This window comes from Lycium ferocissimum, chromosome 11 (assembly GCF_029784015.1).
Source record: "Lycium ferocissimum isolate CSIRO_LF1 chromosome 11, AGI_CSIRO_Lferr_CH_V1, whole genome shotgun sequence".
NCBI lineage: Eukaryota > Viridiplantae > Streptophyta > Magnoliopsida > Solanales > Solanaceae > Lycium > Lycium ferocissimum.
The window spans coordinates 47,167,940-47,191,358 of record NC_081352.1 but is presented as its reverse complement, the minus strand read 5'-3'; the positions used below and the strand labels follow the sequence as shown (position 1 = coordinate 47,191,358).

General features: G+C 40.5%; 1 long non-coding RNA gene across 1 annotated transcript in view; it reads right to left on the bottom strand.

The window, feature by feature from the left end:
• The window catches only part of LOC132035798 (uncharacterized), a 95,401-nt gene that overhangs the window by 32,524 nt on the left and 39,458 nt on the right, over nucleotides 1-23,419 (bottom strand). The window lies entirely within an intron of this gene.

Here is a 23,419-nt window from a genome sequence, read left to right as displayed (position 1 = left end):
TTATTGGCTAGATCCTGCTACTAATAGTGTTATTACTTGGCTTATGGGATTGAATAAAAAGGGATTTGCGTGCGAGTGGTTATAGGTGTTCTGATTCGATGATTGAGGTAAGAGGTGATTCTTCGAGGACTAGTAACATTAAGGATTTGAGTAAGGGATTAGTAAACATGGGTACTTCAAGTGATAGAATAGACGATGAAGGGTTAACTGAGTTAAGTTCAATATACATTTTGGAAATTGAGTAAGGCAATTCGACCAAGGACATTTCAGTGAGATACATGAGGATAATAGTGATACTGTTTGTGTAATACGCTAGATTTAGAGAGTGCGCAGCTTAGAGTGGTAAGTGCTAAGGAACTATAACAGATAGAGTCGTGGCCTATTAATACATTCTGATGTGATTCAGTCAACGTGCGAGACTTATGGTTATGTGATGGACTAATGAGTGGGTTCGAGTAATGGTCAGACGATGGCAGTATAAGTGAACTGATAGAGATTGAGGAATTGAAGAGTTAAGAAAGGTATAGTTGATCGAGAGTCGGCAAGAATGAGGTATAACTTGGGATTATGTGAGTCTATTTAGATGGTGACATCGTGGTCTTTCATATTCAGATGAGATATAATTGTTGCGTGAGCTTAAGGAACGACGTCTATTGATAGACTAAGTGATATGAGGAAAATTCTGTAAGATTCGCGATCGGCAGCTAGTAATAAGCATATTCAGTGAACCGACATGTTGAGATTTATAAGAAGTGGAGTGGTGGTACACCGTTGGAAAAGTTCATAACATTCTACAGTGAATAAGTTAGTGTGCTTTAAGAGAAAGGATTGTGAAATTCCTATCATATGAGACTTGAGTTATATATTTGGGGAGGGACCTTGCTCGTGGTAATACAGTATGATTGCAAATGATATTGACTAGACAGTTTGGGTAAGCGCTTTTGGTTATTAAGGACTTAGGGGTAATTGTGTGAGCTTTCGAGCGACAGTGTAAGATCGGATACTTTCGGAGAATTTATGAACATATTGAGGTGATCCTATGAGAGGTTCAATGGTTATATAATCACTATATAAGGCTTTAGGTTTTGCGTCAAAATTTTGGGGTTGTATTGGATTTGCGTATCGGGTAAAGGTTGAGGAACATGAAGTTTGAAATCGTAAAGTATAGCTCTTCGGTACCAAGTTGATAGCTTGGATAGGACTCAACTTGTGGAGTTGAAAATGATAGACAGGATTTGTTATGCGTGGTATGACTGTGATTGGTTTCAAAACTCGTAGTCAGTTCTAATGACTATTGGTGATATTTGAGGGTTGTGCATTCGTTCAGGGTCAGTGTTGTTCGAGTTAAGCTGAAAGGTCTATTATTACACTTCCAGGAAGATAACTAAGGACTCGAAGCGTTTCGGCTCAAATTTGGGATATGACAGGTATCTGAGCTTTGTAAGGGTTTTCTAGTGGATTTGATGATACTTTTTTAGGACAATGGGCAGAAAATGGTATATAATGAGCTTAATATAGATTTGAGAAGGAAACTGTTGTGCGAGAGGTTTTCATAGTGATTAGTTGGGTTCTGACGGAATTTTCTCGGCGAGATATTCAGAGGCATGGTTCATGTTCTGTGATTAGAAGGTTTGAGAAGATTTGGAACTGGCCAAGTTGGCTGCCGGTAAGATCAGTTTCATGGAATTGCCTAAAGATCGCAGATGAATCAAGGATTCTTTCTGGCGAGAGTAAGTTATGCTTTCAGAATTTGGTATGTGTGTTCATATGTTTTTAAGAAATCGTGGTGCGAGTAACGGCTTTAGAAGATGTGGGAGAAGAAGTTAAGGTGATCGCAGTATTTTACCTGGGCTCGTAATGGGCTCGGTTTGGGTCGTGTTTCAGAGCAGGATTGCGTTGGTTTGGGAAAATGTTTGTGGGGCCTATTGATTGCGTTCAGAGTTGTAATTTTATCCAAACCAGAGAATTCGAGTAAAACGATTCGTTATTCGAGGATCAGTTGCAAGGGGAAACCGAATATGGAGATATAAGAATTGGAGCTTGAGCTAAGTTTAGATAGTGGTGACTGGTAAGTGAGCCTAGGTGCTTAGGCCTGTGTAAAATTACCTGTTGTTGGACCCCTTGTTGTATGAGTTAGCTTTTCACCAGATCTGTCGAATGTTCATCCGGTTTTGCATGTTTTTGTGTTGGAGAAGTACCGGTTCTAGCATTTTTAGTCCTCTCTTCCTTGTCACTCGAGGATGAGCGATTGTTTAATTGGCATCTGATGTAATGACCCGTTTGGTCGTTATTGCACTTCCGACCCTTTTGACCCTTTCCTGATCTTGGTTAGCTCACTTTTGACCCGAAAGGATCATTGACATGCTTCTCGAGGTGCTTAGATTTGATTCGGGAGACTCTTTATGAAATTTGAGCTTAAAGTGAGAAAGAGTTGACTCAAAGTTGACTTTTGGATAAATGGACCTTTTTCGAAAATTCATCTATTCCGAGAGGCCCAGATAGTCATTTAGAACTTGTGTATATACCTGGTTCGGTTGCCAATGCACTCGGATGCATTTCAGGACTTGAATTAGGAAGTTGGAATTGAGGTATCGGGGGTTGACTCGGTCAATGAAACCTCTGTGGGGAATTCTGAGGCCACGAGCGTGTTCGTAGCGCATTTTTATGTATGTCCGTGTATGTGATTTGTGAGCAGATGGCCTCGGGAATTAGTCAGAAATTCGAGTTGAAATGTGAAACTTGGAGAACTTTCTGGTGTCTGGTGACCGCTTTGGCGGCACCAGCGCCGCGACAGCGGTACCGCTGAAGCGGTCACCCTGCCGCTAGAGTGGTCCTTCCCAATTGAGCACGACCGCTGGGGCGGCGCCGCTGAAGCGGTCTGAGTGACCGCAGAAGCGGTGATCGGGAAGTGGCTGGGGTATTTAATGATATAAAACCCCAAGTCTTTTCATTCTTTTATTATTTCGAAAGTGGTTCATATGGGGAGAAATTCTAGAGAACTCTTTGTAACACCTTAATTTTCGATAGGGCGTGATGGGCACCCGACCCTTACTTAGGGCCGAGCGAACCCGCTGGCTCTCGTGATACTCATAATCATACTGGGCCCTCAAATCATAACATGAGTGCATAATGAAAACTTTTCAGAAAACAAACATGCTTTTCATCTTTCTCAAATCAAATAAAATCTGTAATCGTTTGGAATCTGTAATATAATGCATCATGATACATCGGCTTATAGAGCCGCTTACAAAACTGTCATGCTAAATACGTGACTCTGTCTGCAAAGTCTCTAACATAGAACATGGTGCCACAACATAAATACTCTGACTCGGCAGCACTCCGGAGGAAATGGAGCTCGCCAATCCAGCTGGAGTATCTTCTGCTAACGTCCTCTACTCATCTGTAGGTACCTGCATGGCATGAAACGCAGCCCTCGAAGAAAGGGGGTCAGTACGGAATATGTACTGAGCATGTAAAGTATGAAGTATGGTAAACAGGATCATAATCGAAATAGGAATTACAGAAATAAGTATAATAATCAGAAAATCATAAGACTTGCCTTTGAAAACATATATCATGCATGTCAATATCATAAAACCATCATGTTTACATATAACGTGTCCCGGCCCTCTCGTGAGGGACTCGGTAAATAAAATCATCATATGCATGAACATATAACGTGCCCCGGCCCTCTAGGGAGGGACGCGGTAAATGAAATCATCATATACATGCCATCATGTCATCATGTCATCATGCCATCATATATATATATATACCGTACCCGGCCCTCTAGTGAGGGACTCGGTGAATAGCGTGTCCCGACCCTCTAATGAGAGACGGTAAAGGGGATCCTGTCCCCATCATGTACATATATAAGGGGATCCTGTCCCCAGCGCCATCATAATTTCATATAACGTGCTCCGGCCCTCTAGTGAGGGACGCGGTGAATAATGCAGTGGAGCTGCACGAATACATGCCCTGGCCCGGGACGCAGTGAAGGAAGTAACAACAGCTCGCACGAGCAGAGTAGTGAGAAACCATATGCACATAAATCATCTTTCAAAGACTCAATGAAATAATCTAAACGAACTGTCATTTGAAAGTCGGGACAATAGTTATGTCAAATATCTTTCGGACGCCACTCGGAAACATATCAAACATCATGAGCATATCGAAAACCCGTAAGGACCATAGTCGTATATCAAACCAATCCGAGCCCGCCTATGAAAGTTACGGGCATTATACGTTATAGAATCATTTGCGAACATATCAAAGCAATCCGGTTCCGTCTATGAAAGTTACGGACACTTTTAGACGTAGGATCTTTTAAGAACAAAAATTCTTTTTGCAACATTTGAAACCCAATCATACGTAGAACTTAAGGACCATAGTCCGACCACATAAAGAATGTCAACATCAAGAAACAAATAAGAATCGTAAACATACATCGGGGACTTAAGAATGGAGTTACCCCAAGGCACATATATCATGTCATATCTTACTTACGTCTAAGACATGCCAAAAGAAGGAAAGGGTAAGCTTTACATACCTCGTCCGCTTCCTAAGCTATTCCGAACTTAAGTCTCGGCTTCTCAAAATCTACAATATCGTCGTTAGACACCAAGCATTAGTCATAAGCACTTAGTAATCCAATCCCAAACTAGCACTTTATCTACAGAAATTTGGGCAGCATTTCCCCTATAAATTCAACAACCCCGAGAATTCAACTCGGCCAAATCATCAACAACAATACCAACAACCATACTAACAACATCAACGAGTAATTCAATACGCATTCTAACATTAGTAATTCTTTTCCATATGATTCGACAACATTTCATTTATATTCAATTCAACTACATACATTCAAACTAACATCAACGCTCACATATTAAAATACTAATCCGAGATCATTCAAACAAGATTCAAGAATACTTCCAACAAGCCGCACAATATTCAAAACAACTCATCCAATATACCATGCAACCCGAAACCTCCCATTTCCAATAGGAACAATAACAACACATTTCTTTCTTCCAAATTCATCAACTACACCAACAATTCACACATTAACAACATTATCTTCATAAATACAAGAAACTATATTTAATTCACATTAGCTTCCATAACGAACCACAAACGACTATAACTTCAATTTGAACCATTAAACTTCTATTTGCATCATAGAATCCGCAACACAACATCCCAAACATACTAAATAAAATTAGTTCTTCACTCCTACACAACACCACATATACACGGCCAAGCTCACAAAAATTACAACTTCAACTTGAACCATTCAATACCTTCATTCTCATCACATAATCCATGACAACAACAACCAAAATACTAAGTAAAATCAATTCGCCGTAACCTACCAAAAACAGCCCCTATACGGCCAACATCAACATGCATAAATTTCATGATTTTCATCCATTTCCACATACCACAACATGTACAAACCATCCATAACACATGAAAAATAAGATTGAACCTTACCTTTCCCACTTGGTTCTTCACTCGGCTAGAGTTGTGTTTTGCAAGAAAGAAGAGTTTGCTTGCTCCAACAACTACCCCATGTTAATAAGGACCTTCCCATTGGTAGAAAAGCTAGAAGAAATTATTTTCTTGATCAACTCCTCATAGACCTTGTTCGGCCAAGCCATGGCCGAATGGCTTCTCTCTCTCTCTCTTTTTTTTTTTTCAAGGTTGAATTTTTCTAAGGTGAAGGATGATGAATGATTAATTTAGTCATCTTTTACTTACATATATAAGTTACATCCATGTGGCCCATGGCCCACACCACACATGGCCACATATGGCCATTTTCATGAAATAACCAACTTTCCAAAATTAACTTTTAACCCCCAAATTTTCCTTAATATTCCATCCCAATAAATTCATAAGCAACTTATGCCTTAAAACAAAGTCGGAAAAAAAATAGCCTTGTCCTTAACTTTCGCAACCAACTTAAAAATATTCCAATGTACATAATACGGGATATAACATCCTTCCCCCTTTAGAACATTCGTCCTCGAATGTTCAACTAGTCTCATAAGGTCTTATAAGGATCTCGGAGGGGTTTCCTTTTATTACCATAGCATGTATTCTCATCTACCAACCATATTTATTTTTTCATCTCCTTCTTACCTTACGAATAATGTAATAAGGTCCAATACATCTCGGGTTAACCTTCTCCTTCTTGTCGGATCTCATTACACCTTTCGTGGGTGGTATCTTCAAGCATAGCCGCTCGTCAATCCGGAATTCTAAGTGTCGACGTCGATTGTCGTCATATGCTTTCTATCGTCTCCGAGTCGCTAATAGTCGTTCCTCGCTTTTACTTATCACCGATATAAATACGAAAGAATTCGACGCATAAATTCACTCTCTTAGCGATCGCCTAGTTCGACCATCTTGCTTAAATCATCTTACAATCCCCTTTACTCAACTTGTAACATTCTAGGTACATTATCCCGTATCGTCTCTTTATCTTTAATTCAAACCTTTCTATTGTCTCTTGCTCGCATCTTACTCTCGACTTTCGTCACATATTTTGTTGCAATCTTTACGCGAATGTACAAAGGCGCTCAAATTAGCCCAAGAAATACCCTAGCGTGGCTTCACCGATTCTTAGGTTTCGCTTGTCTTCGCCCTCTTATCTTACAACCGGTGTCATGGTAGATCTTTGGTCCACCCATGGCCATGTCCCGTTTACCCTCAATACTAATTCTATTTTAGTAATTGGCTTAAACTATCGTTACATTTTTTCGTAATGTTCCAAATATCACGATCGTTGTCGTTGCTAAGTCCGGTTCACTCTTCTTATCAAGTACTTACTTAGTCTCATTCTTATCATACCAATACTTGCAGGTGGCATCACTATTCGTGTATAACTTGTATAAAGTATGTTCAATCTTAGTCATGGCCTTTCCTTCTCTTGGTTCATGCTACTTCACCCATCCTCTCCGTACTAACATTCAATGCTCGTAAGTTATCTTGTCACTCTCTTTCGTATTTCCTAAACATCCACTTTCCAATGTCATATCATTTAAGATCTCTACAATTAATTTCCAGCACTATCTCAATTACCATCCTAGCTTCTACCCCTTTGGCTGGCTTTTCAATCTTACCAACTTGTCTCAGCAAGGAATCTTACCTGTAGCCCAAGCATCCATATCCAAGATATTGTAGTGTCGATTGTCTTCATCTTACACTTGCATCTCTCGCACCCGCTTCCCCCCTTTAGAGGTGTACTTATACCATTATCCAATTATACTTGCCCTATGTCTGTATTTTTCAATCTCAATTAGGCGGCACTTTTACTCCGACATTTTGATCCCCTTGCCTTCCATCTACTCACTTCCTTTCTTTTCCAAATATCATCGTATTAGAACTTTTCAAGCTTAACCTATAGTGAAAACAGCATCAGCTTGCCTTGTGACATTTGTGTCGTTTATATTTTTCTTTCCACTTGAACCTCGTTGCCCTGTCCGATTAATGTCTTTCATATATCGCAATGTTGGTTGCCGGAACACACATACCCGTTGATGTAGCCATGTACGGAATATCTTGTGCATCTTTATATATATAGCTTTACTATCATCTCATTTATAAAATATTTCCAAACACTATTCCAACTCACCCTAATTCTGAAGCCGTGGCGCACTTTCTTTCTCTTCACCGGTCCTAGTCCGTCTCGGCCTACGCGACCTCTCGAGGTTTCCGTCCACTCGTATACTCTAATTTCCTTTAGACTACTCTAGCTTCTCATTTATTCCCCCGTGTCCGACTTCAAGGATTTCGGAATACACTTCCCAGGGGGTCACCCATCCGAAAATTTCTCTCACTCCAGCACGCTTAACCTTGGAACTCCGATGATATACGATGCTTTAATGCCAATACGATAGCGTACGCCTCACCACATGACCTTCGTCACATATTCTGGAGTAAGTTGAAGTCTTAACAAATTCCGAAATGTTTTCACAACACATCTTCCTCCGAATTAGAAAGGGTCTCTTACTCTTCTAGCCCTTTTCAATCCTCAATATTAACTTCTCATCTATGGACATGACTACTTCCCGTCCTAGACTTCCAGATTCCCAAAGGTGACGAACACACCTTGATCGCCGTTACTTATAAATACTTGGTTATCTACCTTTGATCATGGTCTCATTTTACCCGTTCCTCGCTCCCTTCTTAGTCTTTCACTTCGTCCCGTCACTTATAGTACTCGTATCCCTGGGCTACACATGTCATGGTCTATTACTATACTGTTATCTCGCCTTCTTCTTATTTCCTTATTCCAAACTTCCCCTACAGAATTTGATAAGCCCTCCTTATTCGTTCTATAGCTCGCTTGTCCGTTTCACACTTGCCTTTACATTCTAGCTACATAAATCACATCATAACTTTGGCGACCTTCTCACTCGGCTTTACTTATTTCCATGACAATCCTTATTATATCCACATTATACCTTATTCATAATCAATCATATAATGTAGCACTTCTTAACCCTTTACCCTTTCTGATCAACTTTATCTTTAATATTACACAAACTGTCTTATCAATACGTTCATATCCATCGCAATTCTTTTCCTCTGTACTCTTCTCTTAATCATACTATTACTTCTTTTAGCTATAAGCTCGTCATAATTCACCCCTGCTTATCAATTCAATCAGTACCTTAAACAACATCCCATCAAGATTTTCCAATCTCTTCTAAATCATCTTTTAATATCACAAGCCCTTTCCGAATTCTTTTTACTAGATCGATATCGACCTCCTGATTACTATTACCATCAATTCAACAGTTAACTTATTTCTCAATGTCAGTCGTACTCGCAACTTAGTCAAATCCTATCATTACTATTAGTAGGACCTTTCAAGTCATATCACAAATCCATATCTCATTCTCTTTTTTTTTTCTAGGAAAATTTCAGCAGAGTTTCCTCTATATTTCTTACTATCTCAAAACCTGCACGCAGGAAATACCAACAATGCCTCACAGGGCCAACATATATATGTACATATCATATCATAAAACGGACACACAGGGCTCCCAATATCAATAATAGTACGAAGATGATATACTTACCTCGTGTGTCCAACTCGAACTACACCTGTTACATTTTCCTGTTTACTTTCCTTTTCAGTTTTCAGCTTTACATTTCGATCGTACTTTAATACCTTATTCAACATATACCTTCATACCTTCGCTTACCTGCGTGCTTAGTAACTTCCAATATCATCAATCACTTCCTTCTATCGATGTCATTCTTCTGCTGCAATCGAAAGTCAGGGTAAGGAATCTCGTTTCCTATGACTTGGCTCTATGGCACGATCTAAGAGGTGAAAGAAGAGTAACCACCCTAGATACCCCGTAGCCTCTTGTTTATAAATGTGGCGCGCTTCACACCATAAACAGGACTCTACTAGACACGACTTTGCAGACAACCCCTAGGACGAACCGCTCTGATACCAATTTGTCACACCCAACCCCCGATAGGGCGTGATGGGCACCCGACCCTTACTTAGGGCCGAGCGAACCCGCTGACTCTCGTGATACTCATAATCATACTGGGCCCTCAAATCATAACATGAGTGCATAATGAAAACTTTTCAGAAAACAAACATGCTTTTCATCTTTCTCAAATCCAATAAAAGCTATAATCGTTTGGAATCTGTAATATAATGCATCATAATACATCGGCTTATAGAGCCGCTTACAAAACTGTCATGCTAAATACATGACTCGTTCGCAAAAGTCTCTAACATAGAACATGGTGCCACAACATAAACACTCGACTCGACAAAGACCCGGAGAAATGGAGCTCGCCAATCCCCGGAACATCTTCTCGCTAACGTCCTCATCGTAGTGTACCGCGTGGCATGAAACGCAGCCCTCGAAGAAAGGGGATCAGTACGAAATATGTACTGAGCATGTAAAGCATGAAATACGGTAAAAGGATCATAATCGAAATAATCGAAATAGGCTTGCCTTTAAATAAGTATAATAATCGTAAAATCATAAGACTTGCATTTGAAAACATATATCATGCAAATCGTCAATATCATAAAACCATCATGTTTACATATAACGTGTCCCGCCCTCTCGTGAGGGACTCGGTAAATAAAATCATCATATATATATACGTGCATCGGCCCTCTAGTGAGGGACTTGGTATATATATATATATATATATATATATATATATATATATATATATATATATACCGTACCCGGCCCTCTAGTGAGGGACTCGGTGAATAACGTGTCCGCCCTTTCGGACTCGGTGGAGGGATCCTGTCCCCATCATGTACATATATAAGGGATCCTGTCCCTGGCGCCATCATCACATCATCATATACGTGCCCCGCCCTCTAGTGAGGGACGCGGTGAATAATGCGGCCCAGGGACTCGGTGAAAAGATGTACGAATACATGCCCTCGCCCGGACGTAGTGAGAAACCATATGCATATAAATCATCATTTCGGACTCGAGTAGTGAGAAACCATATGCACATAAATCATCTTTCAAAGACTCAATGAAATAATCTAAACACATTTTCAAAGACGTCATTTGAAAGTCGGGACAATAGTTATGTCAAATATCTTTCGGACGCCACTCGGAAACATATCAAACATCATGAGCATATCGAAAACCCGTAAGGACCATAGTCGTATATCAAACCAATCCGAGCCCGCCTATGAAAGTTACGGGCATTATACGTTATAGAATCATTTGCGAACATATCAAAGCAATCCGGTTCCGTCTATGAAAGTTACACACATTTTTAGACATAGGATCTTTTAAGAACAAAAATTCTTTTTGCAACATTTGAAACCAAATCATACGTAGAACTTAAGGACCATAGTCCGACCACATAAAGAATGTCAACATCAAGAAACAAATAAGAATCGTAAACATACATCGGGACTTAAGAATGGAGTTACCCCCAAGGCACATATCATGTCATATCTTACTTACGTCTAAGACATGCCAAAAGAAGGAAAGGGTAAGCTTTACATACCTCGTCCGCTTCCTAAGTTTTTCCGAACTTAAGTCTCGGCTTCTCAAAATCTACGATATCGTCGTTAGACACCAAGCATTAGTCATAAGCACTTAGTAATCCAATCCCAAACTAGCACTTTATCTACGTAAATTTGGGAAAAGATTTCCCCATAAATTCAACAACCCCGAGAATTCAACTCGGCCAAATCATCAACAACAATACCAACAACCATACTAACAACATCAACGAGTAATTCAAAACGCATTCTAACATTAGTAATTCTTTTCCATATGATTCGACAACATTTCATTTATATTCAATTCAACTACATACATTCAAACCAACATCAACGCTCATATATTCAAATACTAATCCGAGATCATTCAAACAAGATTCAAGAATACTTCCAACAATCCGCACAATATTCAAAACAACCCATCCAATATACCATGCAACCCGAAACCTCCCATTTCTAATAGGAACAATAACAACACATTTCTTTCTTCCAAATTCATCAACTACACCAACAATTCACACATTAACAACATTATCTTCATAAATACAAGAAACTATATTTAATTCACATTAGCTTCCATAACGAACCACAAACGACTATAACTTCAATTTGAACCATTAAACTTCCATTTGCATCATAGAATCCACAACACAACATCCCAAACATACTAAATAAAATTAGTTCTTCACTCCTACACAACACCACATATACACGGCCAAGCTCACAACAATTACAACTTCAACTTGAACCATTCAATACCTTCATTCTCATCACATAATCCATGACAACAACAACCAAAATACTAAGTAAAATCAATTTGCCATAACCTACCAAAAAAAGCCCCTACGGCCAACATCAACATGCATAAATTTCATGATTTTCATCCATTTCCACATACCACAACATGTACAAACCATCCATAACACATGAAAAATAAGATTGAACCTTACCTTTCCCACTTGGTTCTTCACTCGGCTAGAGTTGTGTTTTGCAAGATAGAAGAGTTTGCTTGCTCTAACAACTACCCCATGTTAATAAGGACCTTCCCATTGGTAGAAAATCTAGAAGAAATTATTTTCTTGATCAACTCCTCATAGACCTTGTTCGGCCATAGCCATGGCCGAATGGCTTCTCTTGTTGTTTTTTTTTTTTTTCTCCAAGGTTCTATACGTTTCTAAGGTGAAGGATGATGAATGATTAATTTGTCATCTTTTACTTACTTATAAGTTGCATCCAAGTGGCCCATGGCCCACACCCCACACATGGCCACATATGGTCATTTTCATGAAATAACCAACTTTCCATAATTAACTTTTTAACCCCAAATTTTCCTTAATATTCCATGCCAATAAATTCATAAGCAACTTATGCCTTAAAGCAAGGTCGGAAAAAAAATAGCCTTGTCCATAACTCGTCGCAACCAACTTAAAAATATTCCAACGTATAAAATACGGGATATAACATCCTTCACCCCTTTAGAACATTCGTCCTCGAATGTTCAACTCGTCTCATAGGGTCTTATAAGGATCTCGGAGGGGTTTTCTTTATTACCCTAGCATGTATTCTCATCTACCAATCATATTTCTTTTTCATCTCCTTTTACCTTACGAATAATGTAATAAGGTCCAATACATCTCGGGTTAACTTCTTCTTCTTGTCAGATCTCATTACATCTTTCATGGGTGGCATCTTCAAGCATACCCACTCGTCAATCCGAAATTCTAAGTGTCAACGTCGATTGTCGTCATATGCTTTCTGTCATCTCTGGGCTGCTAATAGCCGTTCCCTGTTTTACTTATCGTCAGTTGATATAAACCTGAAAGAATCTGACGCATAAATTCACTCTCTTAGCGATCAGCTAATTTTGACCATCTTGCCTAAATCATCTTACAATCCCCTTTACTCAACTTGTAACATTCTAGGCACATTATCCCATGTCATCTCTTTATCTTTAATTCAAACCTTTCTATCGTCTCTTCACTCAGATCTTACTCTCAACTTTCCTGTCACATATGTTGTTGCAATCTTTACGCGAATATACAAGGGCGCTCAAATTAGCCCAAGAAATATCCTAGCGTGGCTTCACTGATTCTTAGGTTTCGCTTTATCTTCGCCTCTTTTATCTTACAACCGGTGTCATGGTAGATCTTTGGTCCACCCATAGCCATGTCCTGTTTGTCCTCGCACTAATTCTATTTTAGTAATTGGCTTAAACTATCGTTACATTTTTTCGTAATGTACCCAAAATATCTGTTGCGTTGTCGTTGCTAAGTCCTTACTCTTCTTATCAAGTACTTACTTAGTCTCATTCTTATCATAACAATACTTGCTGTGGCATCACTATTCGTGTATAACTTGTATAAAGTATGTTCAATCTTATCGTGCCTTTCCCTCTCTTGGTTCATGCTACTTCACCCATCCCCTCCGTACTAACATTCGCTGGTAGCCTATCTTGTCATACTCCTTTTCTAAACATCCACTTTCCAATATCATATCATTTAAGATCTCTCCAATTAATTTCCAGCACTATCTCAATTACCATCCTAGCTTCTACCCCTTTGGCTGGCTTTTCAATCTTACCAACTTGTCTCAGTAAGGAATTTTACCTGTAGCCCAAGCATCCATATCCAAGATATTGTAGTGTCGATTGTCTTCATCTCACACTTGCATCTCTCGCACCCGCTTCCCCCCTTTAGGGGTGTACTTATACCATTATCCGATTATACTCGCCCTATGTCCGCATTTTCCAATCTTAATTAGGCGGCACTTTTATCCCGACATTCTGATCCCCTTGCCTTCCATCTACTCACTTCCTTTCTTTTCCAAATATCATCGTATTAGAACTTTTCAAGCTTAACCTGTAGTGAAAACAGCATCAGCTTGCCTTGTGACATTCGCAACCAATTTAAAAATATTCCAACGTATAAAATACGGGATATAACACTCTTGGAGAAGATTCTTGGTGGTAAGTCCTCCTAACCTTCTTGTTAATTCATTATTCCTAACCATCTTTGAATCCCTTTCCCTTGTTAGTTCATTAAGTGAAGAAGATTAAAGTGGGTTTAATGAGTGTTTTATCTAGGCTTCTAAATGATGAAATTGATTTGGTTTATGCTAGATTATGATGTAACTAAGGATATTAATCATATATCTTCCATTATTAGTGTTGGATGCTTGAATCTAAGAGTTAGGGTTTATACGCAAAATTAAGGGTTTTGCTTGGATTTCGAAATTGGGTGAACCTTTGAGTTAATTTAGCCATTAGTTGATGGGTTTTGATCACCTAGTGTTAATTGGGGATTTTCCCCTCGAATATCCCGTTTTGACCTTATGGGCCGCGTTTCCCCAAATTCTAGGGTTGGGTTTTGACCTAAATTGAATGATAGCAATATAGGTATCGATCATCATAATTACTAATCTAGATTTCGAATATGCCTAGACTTTCTTGATCTTGAGGCTAGTGGGAGGGCAAGGCTAAGGAGTGATTGTTGGTGTATTGATGTTTGGCCATCCAGGTAGGTTATGACTTAACCTTGGTGAGACTTCGGGTATGAAGTTGGGTTGGATATTCTTTTAGGGTGGGCCTTGTTATGTGATTGGGGATAGCCGCCCCGTTGTGTTGTGATTGATTTGTCCTATCATTGTGGGCTTGATGCCATATAGTGATAGTGGATATTGGAGACTATTAAGATATCTTGTTCATGATATTGTGGTGCCCCACTTGTTGATATTTGATTTCAGGGATAGTGTTTTTATATGACTTGTGTAGTCTTTCATGCTATTATTGGCGTACCCATAGTTGGTATTTGTGATATTGATCTGGTAATTCATGTTGACTCATACATCGCACGCATTCACATCTCTCATGATATATTGTTGATACGTTGTTGATACTTGATAAAACACTGTGATGAGCTGAGCTCAGTTTGCATAAGAGTGATGTGAGTAGTCCGATATGCGATGGTTGTCCTACATCTTAGCATCTAGGTGAGCCACATAGTTAAATCATGCTTTTCATTCATCATCATTCTAATCTCATTGGGCAACAATTCACTTATATCGTCATTAACATCTATGCCCATATAAATGTACATAAGCCGACGAGGCTAACAAAATAATATCCCAAAATATAGGCCGACAAGGCCAAACATATCTAACCATATACACATGTCTACGAGCCTCTAAGAAGAATACGTCATATCATATAGGCGGGACAGGACCCCGCCGTGCCCATAAATATGTACACAAAAGAATCTATACCAAAAGCTGCAGCTCCAAATGAAATGGAGCCTCGCTATGTAGTTCCTGAGAAATATAGCTATGGATCAAGTCTCTCCCCGGCCACCCGCGGCATGACGCAGCGTCCACAAACAAAAGGACGACGTACGAAGAGTGTACTGAGTATGTAAAGCATGATCAACCTCAATATGAAAGCATAGTAGACAACATATGAAATAAAATAGGATGGGAGATAATAGTATCATCGTCATAGCACTTACTTGCTTTCCATAGGGACATTCCATTTCTATTGCGTATCCGTGTACATACATCCATATCCGTACTCATTTACCTTTCGTATCCATTTTCATATTCGTATTCATATTTTTATTCATACTCATGTTTATATCATATACATTGCATATACATAGCCTTTACATAGCATTTACATATACTTAACATATTCGTACTCATATTGATGTCATATACATAGCATTTATATAGCATACCCGACCACGAAGGTTCGGTGTTTCACATACCTGGCCCTACCAAGGCTCAGTGTCATACATACCTGGCCCTACCAAGGCTCAAAGGTTATCCGTACCCAACCGCAAGTGGCGCGCGCGCATCATACATATATATATATATACTATATTCTACCCGGCCATATCGGGGTTTCATAATAGCCACACATGGGCACATATACATATAAGCTCATAAGCATCTTTAGCCTTTTTACTATCGTCATTCATTACATCTATCCTTAAAGGATTACTCGTCATATAAGGAACTTAGTACAATCGTATCATATCGAGAATCATAAGCTTAGTAGCTTTTAGAGATAGGATCATTGGAGAATATCGTAGGCTCATAGAAGGATAGATATTTGGCCAAAGAACCATGCCTTATGAAAGAAGGGTTAGCCTTACATACCTTTCCGTTCAACTATTCTATCACTTGTACGTTCTTCTTCAATGCTCACGTTTCTACCTTCATTAGAGTGCATACTAACATTAGAGAATTGATAGCTTAGCATTCATGACTAAAGCTAGAGAAAATTGGACAACATCTCCTTTATTTATACGACTTCCTCCATATCATATATCAACTCCCAAACATCAATAATAACATTCACAACATCATCACAATAGCCTTTATTCAACTACATTATCCTTACTTCTCAATTCACTTCAATTCATCCATATTCATGGTCATATCACACAATTTCGTTCATTCATATACAAGGTCTATTCCATGTTCTCAATATCATTTATAACATGATTATAATCATAATGTATCAAGAATCATAACTCAATCCAAACATTTACTCAAAAGTGACACTATTCCCACATTCATGACCCATTTCTTATTTCCTTATATAATCCAAGTGTTTCAACTTTCAAATACCTTAAACAACAAGGAAATGTCATAAAACTTACCTTAGATGGTGTAGGAATGAACCTTGGGTGCAAACACTTCACTTGAGAAAACCCTAGTTTCACCTTCACTTGGATTTCTTGTTTTGGATGAACTTTAATGGGTTTCTTATACTTGATTCACTTGGTTTGATGAAGTTGATCACTAATATCTCTTGAATTTATGTGGGAGAAATATTAGAGAGAGTTCTAGAGAGAAGGAGTGAAATGTGGAAATGAAATAATGAACTTGGTCCTCTTTTTAATAACCCAAAAATGTTCCATTCAGACACTTATACGGGACACTTATACGTATAAGTGACCGTGAAATGGTGACCGTGAAACTCTCCTTCATTATACGGTCCATTATATGGACCATTATACGGTCCGTATAAATTTATACGGTCCGTATAACTGACCGTATAATCCCACCAGTGAGGGACCTTCACTGTGATGGTCCTGCGGTCCATTATACGGTCCGTATAACTTATACGGTCCGTATAATGAGCCGTATAACCCATCAGCCCACTGAACTTGTTCCCGTCGACTCGTTTGATCTCCAATCCTTATGGAACCTTCTTAACACTTGTTTATCACTTCATTAACAATCTAAGGGACGTTATAACTCTTCTCCAAAACATCATTAAGTCATCATTAATTCGATACTCATAAATCTTGCCCGACACATGACATATACCTTACTTTCCTTAACAACTTTCGTCTCCTACTTCAAATGTCTTTGAAATCTTATTTAGAATCATCAAATGCTATTTCTTACTTATCGAAACACCATATACTTCGTGCTCTTCGTTAGTCTATTCACTGTGCATCAACGAATTTTTTTTTTCGAGTTGTAACATTCTTCCCCCCTTAAGAACATTCGTCCTCGAATGTTAAGCACTCGGGAATTCTACGAAAATTTCACCAGAGTTTCCCTTATAATATGGCACTACCATCCTGTCACAACAACCCATAATAACAATGCCTCATAGGGCCACAACATAATAGCAATAGAATTTGGCCACACACGACCCAAATGCATAAAAAGGAAAACATACATACCTTATGATCTTGATGTCTCATCTTGGCCCTCTTCCGGGGCTGAAATAAGTGCGGATATTTGGATTTCATGATTTCTTCCGCTTCCCATGTCATCTCTTCTCGATTATTATTTCTCCACAAAATCTTAACTGAGGCCACTTCTTTGTTTCTAAGCCTCCGTACTTGCCTATCTAATATGGCAATGGGTATTTCTTCATAAGTTAACCTTTTCGTTACTGGAATATCATTTACTGGGATGATCCTAGTTGGATCTCCAACACATTTACGAAGCATCAAGACATGGAAGACTGGATGAACTGACTCTAAATCAGGAGGTAGATCTAATTCGTAAGCCACTTTGCCTACCTTGCGCACAATCTCATAAGGCCCAATGTATCGGGACTTAACTTCCCCTTTTTGCCAAATCTCATAACGCCCTTCATTGGCGACACTTTCAAGAATACCCAATCTTTAACTTGGAACTCTAAGTCCCTTCGACGATTATCCGCATAGGACTTTTGACGACTTTGGGCTGCTAACAACCGATCTTGTATGAGCTTAACTTTCTCTATGGCTTGCTGGACCAAGTCTGGCCCTATCAATTTAGTCTCTCCTGTTTCAAACCACCCAATTGGGGATCTACACTTTCGCCCATATAAAGCCTCATACGGTGCCATTTGGATGCTAGAATGATAACTATTATTGTAAGCAAACTCAATGAGTGGTAAGTGATCATCCCAATTACCTCCAAAATCTAACATACATGCCCGTAACATATCCTCAAGAGTCTGAATGGTACGTTCAGCCTTGTCCATCAGTCTGTGGATGAAATGTCGAGCTAAGGCTCAAATGAGTCCCCAAACCCTCTTGGAAGGACTTCAAAAATTAGCCGTAAACCGAGTTCCTCTATCGAGATAATAGATACTAGAACACCATGAAGTCGCACTATCTCTGTAACATAGAGCTTTGCATAATCTTCTGCTACATACGTCGTTCTGACTGGTAACAAATGAGCTGACTTCATGAGTCTATCCACACTCACCCATATGGAATCATACTTACGTCGAGAACGGGGTAAGCCCGTAATAAAGTCCATGTTAATTACTTCCCACTTCTAAGTTGGGATTTCTATTGCTTGCAACAATCCGCCCGCTTTTGGTGCTCGATTTTCACTTGTTGACAGTTGGGACATTGAGCTACAAATTTCGCTATATCTTTCTTCATCCCATTCCACCAATATATGGATTTAAGATCATGATACATTTTCGTTGCTCCGGGGTGGATAGAATAACGGGAACAATGAGCTTCTCTCAATATTTGGTGGCGTAAACCCGCCACATTAGGAACACATAATCTGCCTCGGCCTCGGAGAACTCCGTCTTCTGCAATCTCAAATGATGACTCCTCTTTCTGGGGGAGTGTATCTCTGTAATGCATTAGCATGGGATCTTCGTATTGTCGCTCCTTCACTTCCATAACTAGCGACGAAACTGCTGAATTCCGAATGGTAGTTCCCCCGCTACCCGAGTCCACTACTCGAACTCCTAGGCTAGCTAACTGCTGGAGCTCACGAGCCATTTCTTTTTTCTCTGGTTGTACATCACACAAATTTCCCATAGATCCGCGGCTAAGAGCGTCAACCACAACATTTGCCTTTCCGGGGTGATATAGAATGTCAACATCATAATCTTTTAGCAATTCCAACCATCGTCGTTGCCGCAAATTCAACTCTTTCTGCTTGAAGATATACTGAAGGCTCTTATGATCTGTGTAAATATCCACATGGACACCATATAAATAATGTCTCCACATCTTTAATGCATGAATCACTGCAGCCAATTCAAGATCATGAGTTGGATAATTCTTTTCATGTTTTCGTAATTGCCTTGAAGCATACGCAATCACCTTACCATGTTGCATCAATACACAGCCTAGCCCAATGCCTGAAGCATCGCAATAAACAACATAACCTTCCAATCCCTCTGGAAGTGTCAGGACTGGTGCAGAAGTCAATCTATCTTTTAGCTCTTGGAAACTACGTTCACAAGCATCTGTCCATTGAAACTTTGCTGATTTCTGGGCGCTTTGTGAGTGGTGCGTAAATAGAAGAAAACCTTCAACAAATCTCCCGTAATAACCCGCTAAGCCCGGTAAAGCTACGAACCTCCGTAGGAGTTGTGGGCCTTGGCCAAGTCTTCACGGCCTCAATCTTTTGGCTATCTACCCGAATACCATCTACCGAAACAATGTGCCCTAGTAAATGTCACCGAGTTCAACCAAAACTCACACTTAGAAAATTTTGCAAACAACTCTCGAGTTTGAAGAACTCTAAGGACAGTACGCAAATGATCCGCATGTTCTGCCTCGGATCTAGAATACACCAAGATATCATCGATGAATACAATCACAAACAAATCTAGGAAAGGCCTGAACACATCATTCATTAAATTCATAAACACTCCCGGTGCATTAGTTAGCCCAAATGACATTACGCGGAACTCAAAATGGCCATATCTTGTTCTGAAGGCCGTCTTAGGGATATCTTTCTCCCTAACTCTCACTTGATGATACCCGGATCTCAAATCTATCTTTGAAAACCATTTGGCACCTTGTAATTGATCAAATAAGTCATCAATCCTCGGAAGAGGATATTTATTCTTAATCGTCACCTTATTCAATTTGCCGATAGTCAATGCACATTCTCAAGGAGCCATCTTTCTTTCGAACAAACAATACGGGTGCTCCCCACGGGGATGAACTAGGCCTAATAAAGCCTTTCTCAAGCAAGTCTTTCAATTGCTCCTTCAACTCTGCGGGAGCCATTCTATAAGGAGGAATAGATATAGGCTTGGTGTCTGGCAACACATCAATAGCAAAATCAATCTCCCGCTCGGGAGGGAGGCCTGGAAGCTCTTCCGGGAACACATCCGAAAATTCATTCACTACGGAACCGATCGAAGAGTCGGCGGTTCAGCCTTCTACATCTTGAACCCGCACTAGATGATAAATGCAACCTTTTGTGATCATTTTCCTTGCCTTTAGATAGGAAATAAACCTACCCTTTGGTGACGCCGTATTTCCTTTCCATTCTAAAACTGGTTCTCCCAGAAATTGGAAGCGAACCATTTTCATTCTACAATCAACATTGGCGTAGCAAGAAGCCAACCAATCCATGCCCATAATAACATCAAAATCCACCATTTTTAACTCATGCAAGTCAATCATAGTACGACGATCACAAATCACAATTACACAATTTCTATATACTCGGCTAGCTATTACCGATTCACCAACGGGTGTGGACACCTCAAAAGGTTTAATCGACTCCGGTTTGATTCTAAACCGACCCGCAATATACGGAGTAACATATGACAATGTGGAGCCAGGATCTATCAAAGCATATACATCATGAGAAAATACCGATAATATACCTGTGACAACATCAGAAGAAGACTCAAGATCTTGGCGTCCGGCCAAAGCATAAATACGGTGCTGAGGACCGCTAGAACTGGGGACTCTCCCTCGCCTCTACCATGGCCGACCGGGCGCATGTGAACCTCGGCCCCATAGGGCGTATAGATGATGAAGATCCGCTATCGACCCCGAAGGCCGGGTCCTACCTCGCCACCAACCGAGGGGCAATCACGCATAATATGGCCCGGCCGACCACATGAATAGCAACCCTCCGAACCCAATCGGCACTGACCCCAATGTAACTTCCCACACTGGGAACATCGTGGTACGGGTGGCCTCGCCTGACCCGAATCACCTCTAAACTGAGATCCCGAAAAGCTCTGACTCGGCCCAGGATGAGTAGATCTATCAAATCTCTGGCCTGAAAACCGTGGAGGCGCACTAGTCATAGAATGGCCTGAATGCCTCGAAAACTGCTGTCGGTGCCCACCTCTATACTCACTCATCGGACCCGAAGATCTAGCCCTCTTGTTATGCCCTCTATCATGCTCACGCTCACTTCTTTGTTGTTGTAGGCTTTCTTCTAAATTCTGAGCATGGGCCTGAATGCGTGAAATATCCATATTGTCCTGAAGGGACGCAGTCAAGCACCTATCCATCAAATGTGGCCCTAGGCCTTTCACAAACCGGTGCACTCGGTCACCCATATCCGCTACCATGGCCGAAGCATACCTAGCCAAAGAATTGAAGCGGAGACTATACTCTAGAGCACTCATGCTCCTTGCCTCAAATTTAAGAACTTGTCAGCTCTAGCTCGCCGAACTTCCGGAGGCAAATAATGTCGGAGAAATGCATCTACAAATTCTTGCCATACCGGAGGAGGTGCATTGGCTCCCCGTGAAGCCATCCAAACCGTATACCAATGAACCGCAACATCCCTCAATCTATAGGACGCTAACTCCACCGATTCGGTGTCCGAAGCATGTATCAACCGAAGCGTCCTCAACATACCATCAATGAAATTTTGAGGGTCCTCATCCGGCTTTGATCCAAAGAATTTCGGAGGGTTCAAACTAATGAAATCACGGGCCCTTGCACTAACAACCCTATCACCTTGACTTGTACTTTGCCGCCGAGTCCGGGCGCAACCAATTGAGTAAGCAAATGAATGGCCTCTTTTACATCTTGGCCTCGAAGCATCCGGTGGAGGAACCGGGAGGTGCCGGAGCCGGGGCCGAGGCTCCCTCACGCTCCTCTAATATAGGCACCGAACGGGAGGACCGAGATTCGAGCCGCACTCGGGACTCACTTTCCTCTACTACCGGTGGCGGTGCTCTTTCGCCCGCTTTTTCGCCACCGTCTTGCCCTTTTGGGCCGCCGTAGCCTTTTCTCTTTTGCTGCATTTCGAAATACACAACACACGGTTAAGGAACAAGAAGTTCTTATATCATAGCTCTATCGCACGATTCTTATGAAGAAAGAAGGTCATTCATTCCTAAAATGCCCGCAGCCTTCTTGTTTATAAGTGTGGCGCGCAACACACCCATAACCAAGACTCTACTGGACACGGCTCGTAGACACACCCTAGGACAGAACTGCTCTGATACCACTTTTGTCACGACCCAACCAGAGGGCCGCGACGGGCACCCGGTGCTAACCCACCCGGGCACCTCTTAACATACTTTCACATCACATCTAGGTGAGCCACATAGCTAAATCATGCTTTCATTCATTATCATTCTAATCTCATGGGGCGACAATTCACTTATATCATCATTAACAACTATGCCCATATAAATGTACATAAGCCGACAAGGCTAACAAAATAATATCCCAAAATATAGGCCGACAAGGCCAAACATATCTAACCATATACACATGTCTACGAGCCTCTAAGAAGAATACGTCATATCATATAGGCGGGACAGGACCCCGCCGTGCCCATATATATATATACACAAAAGAATCTATACCAAAAGCTGCAGCTCCGAATGAAATGGAGCCCCGCTATGTAGTCCCTGAATAATGATAGCTATGGATCAAGTCCTGTCTCCCCGGCCACCGCGGGCATGACGCAGGCGTCCACAAACAAAAGGACGTCGCACGAAGAATGTACTGAGTATGTAAAGCATGATCAATATCAATATGAAAGCATAATAGACAACATATGAAATAACATAGGATGGGAGATAATAGTATCATCGTCATAGCACTTACTTGCTTTCCATAGGGACATTCCATTTCTATTGCGTATCCGTGTACATACATCCATATCCGTACTCATTTACCTTTCGTATCC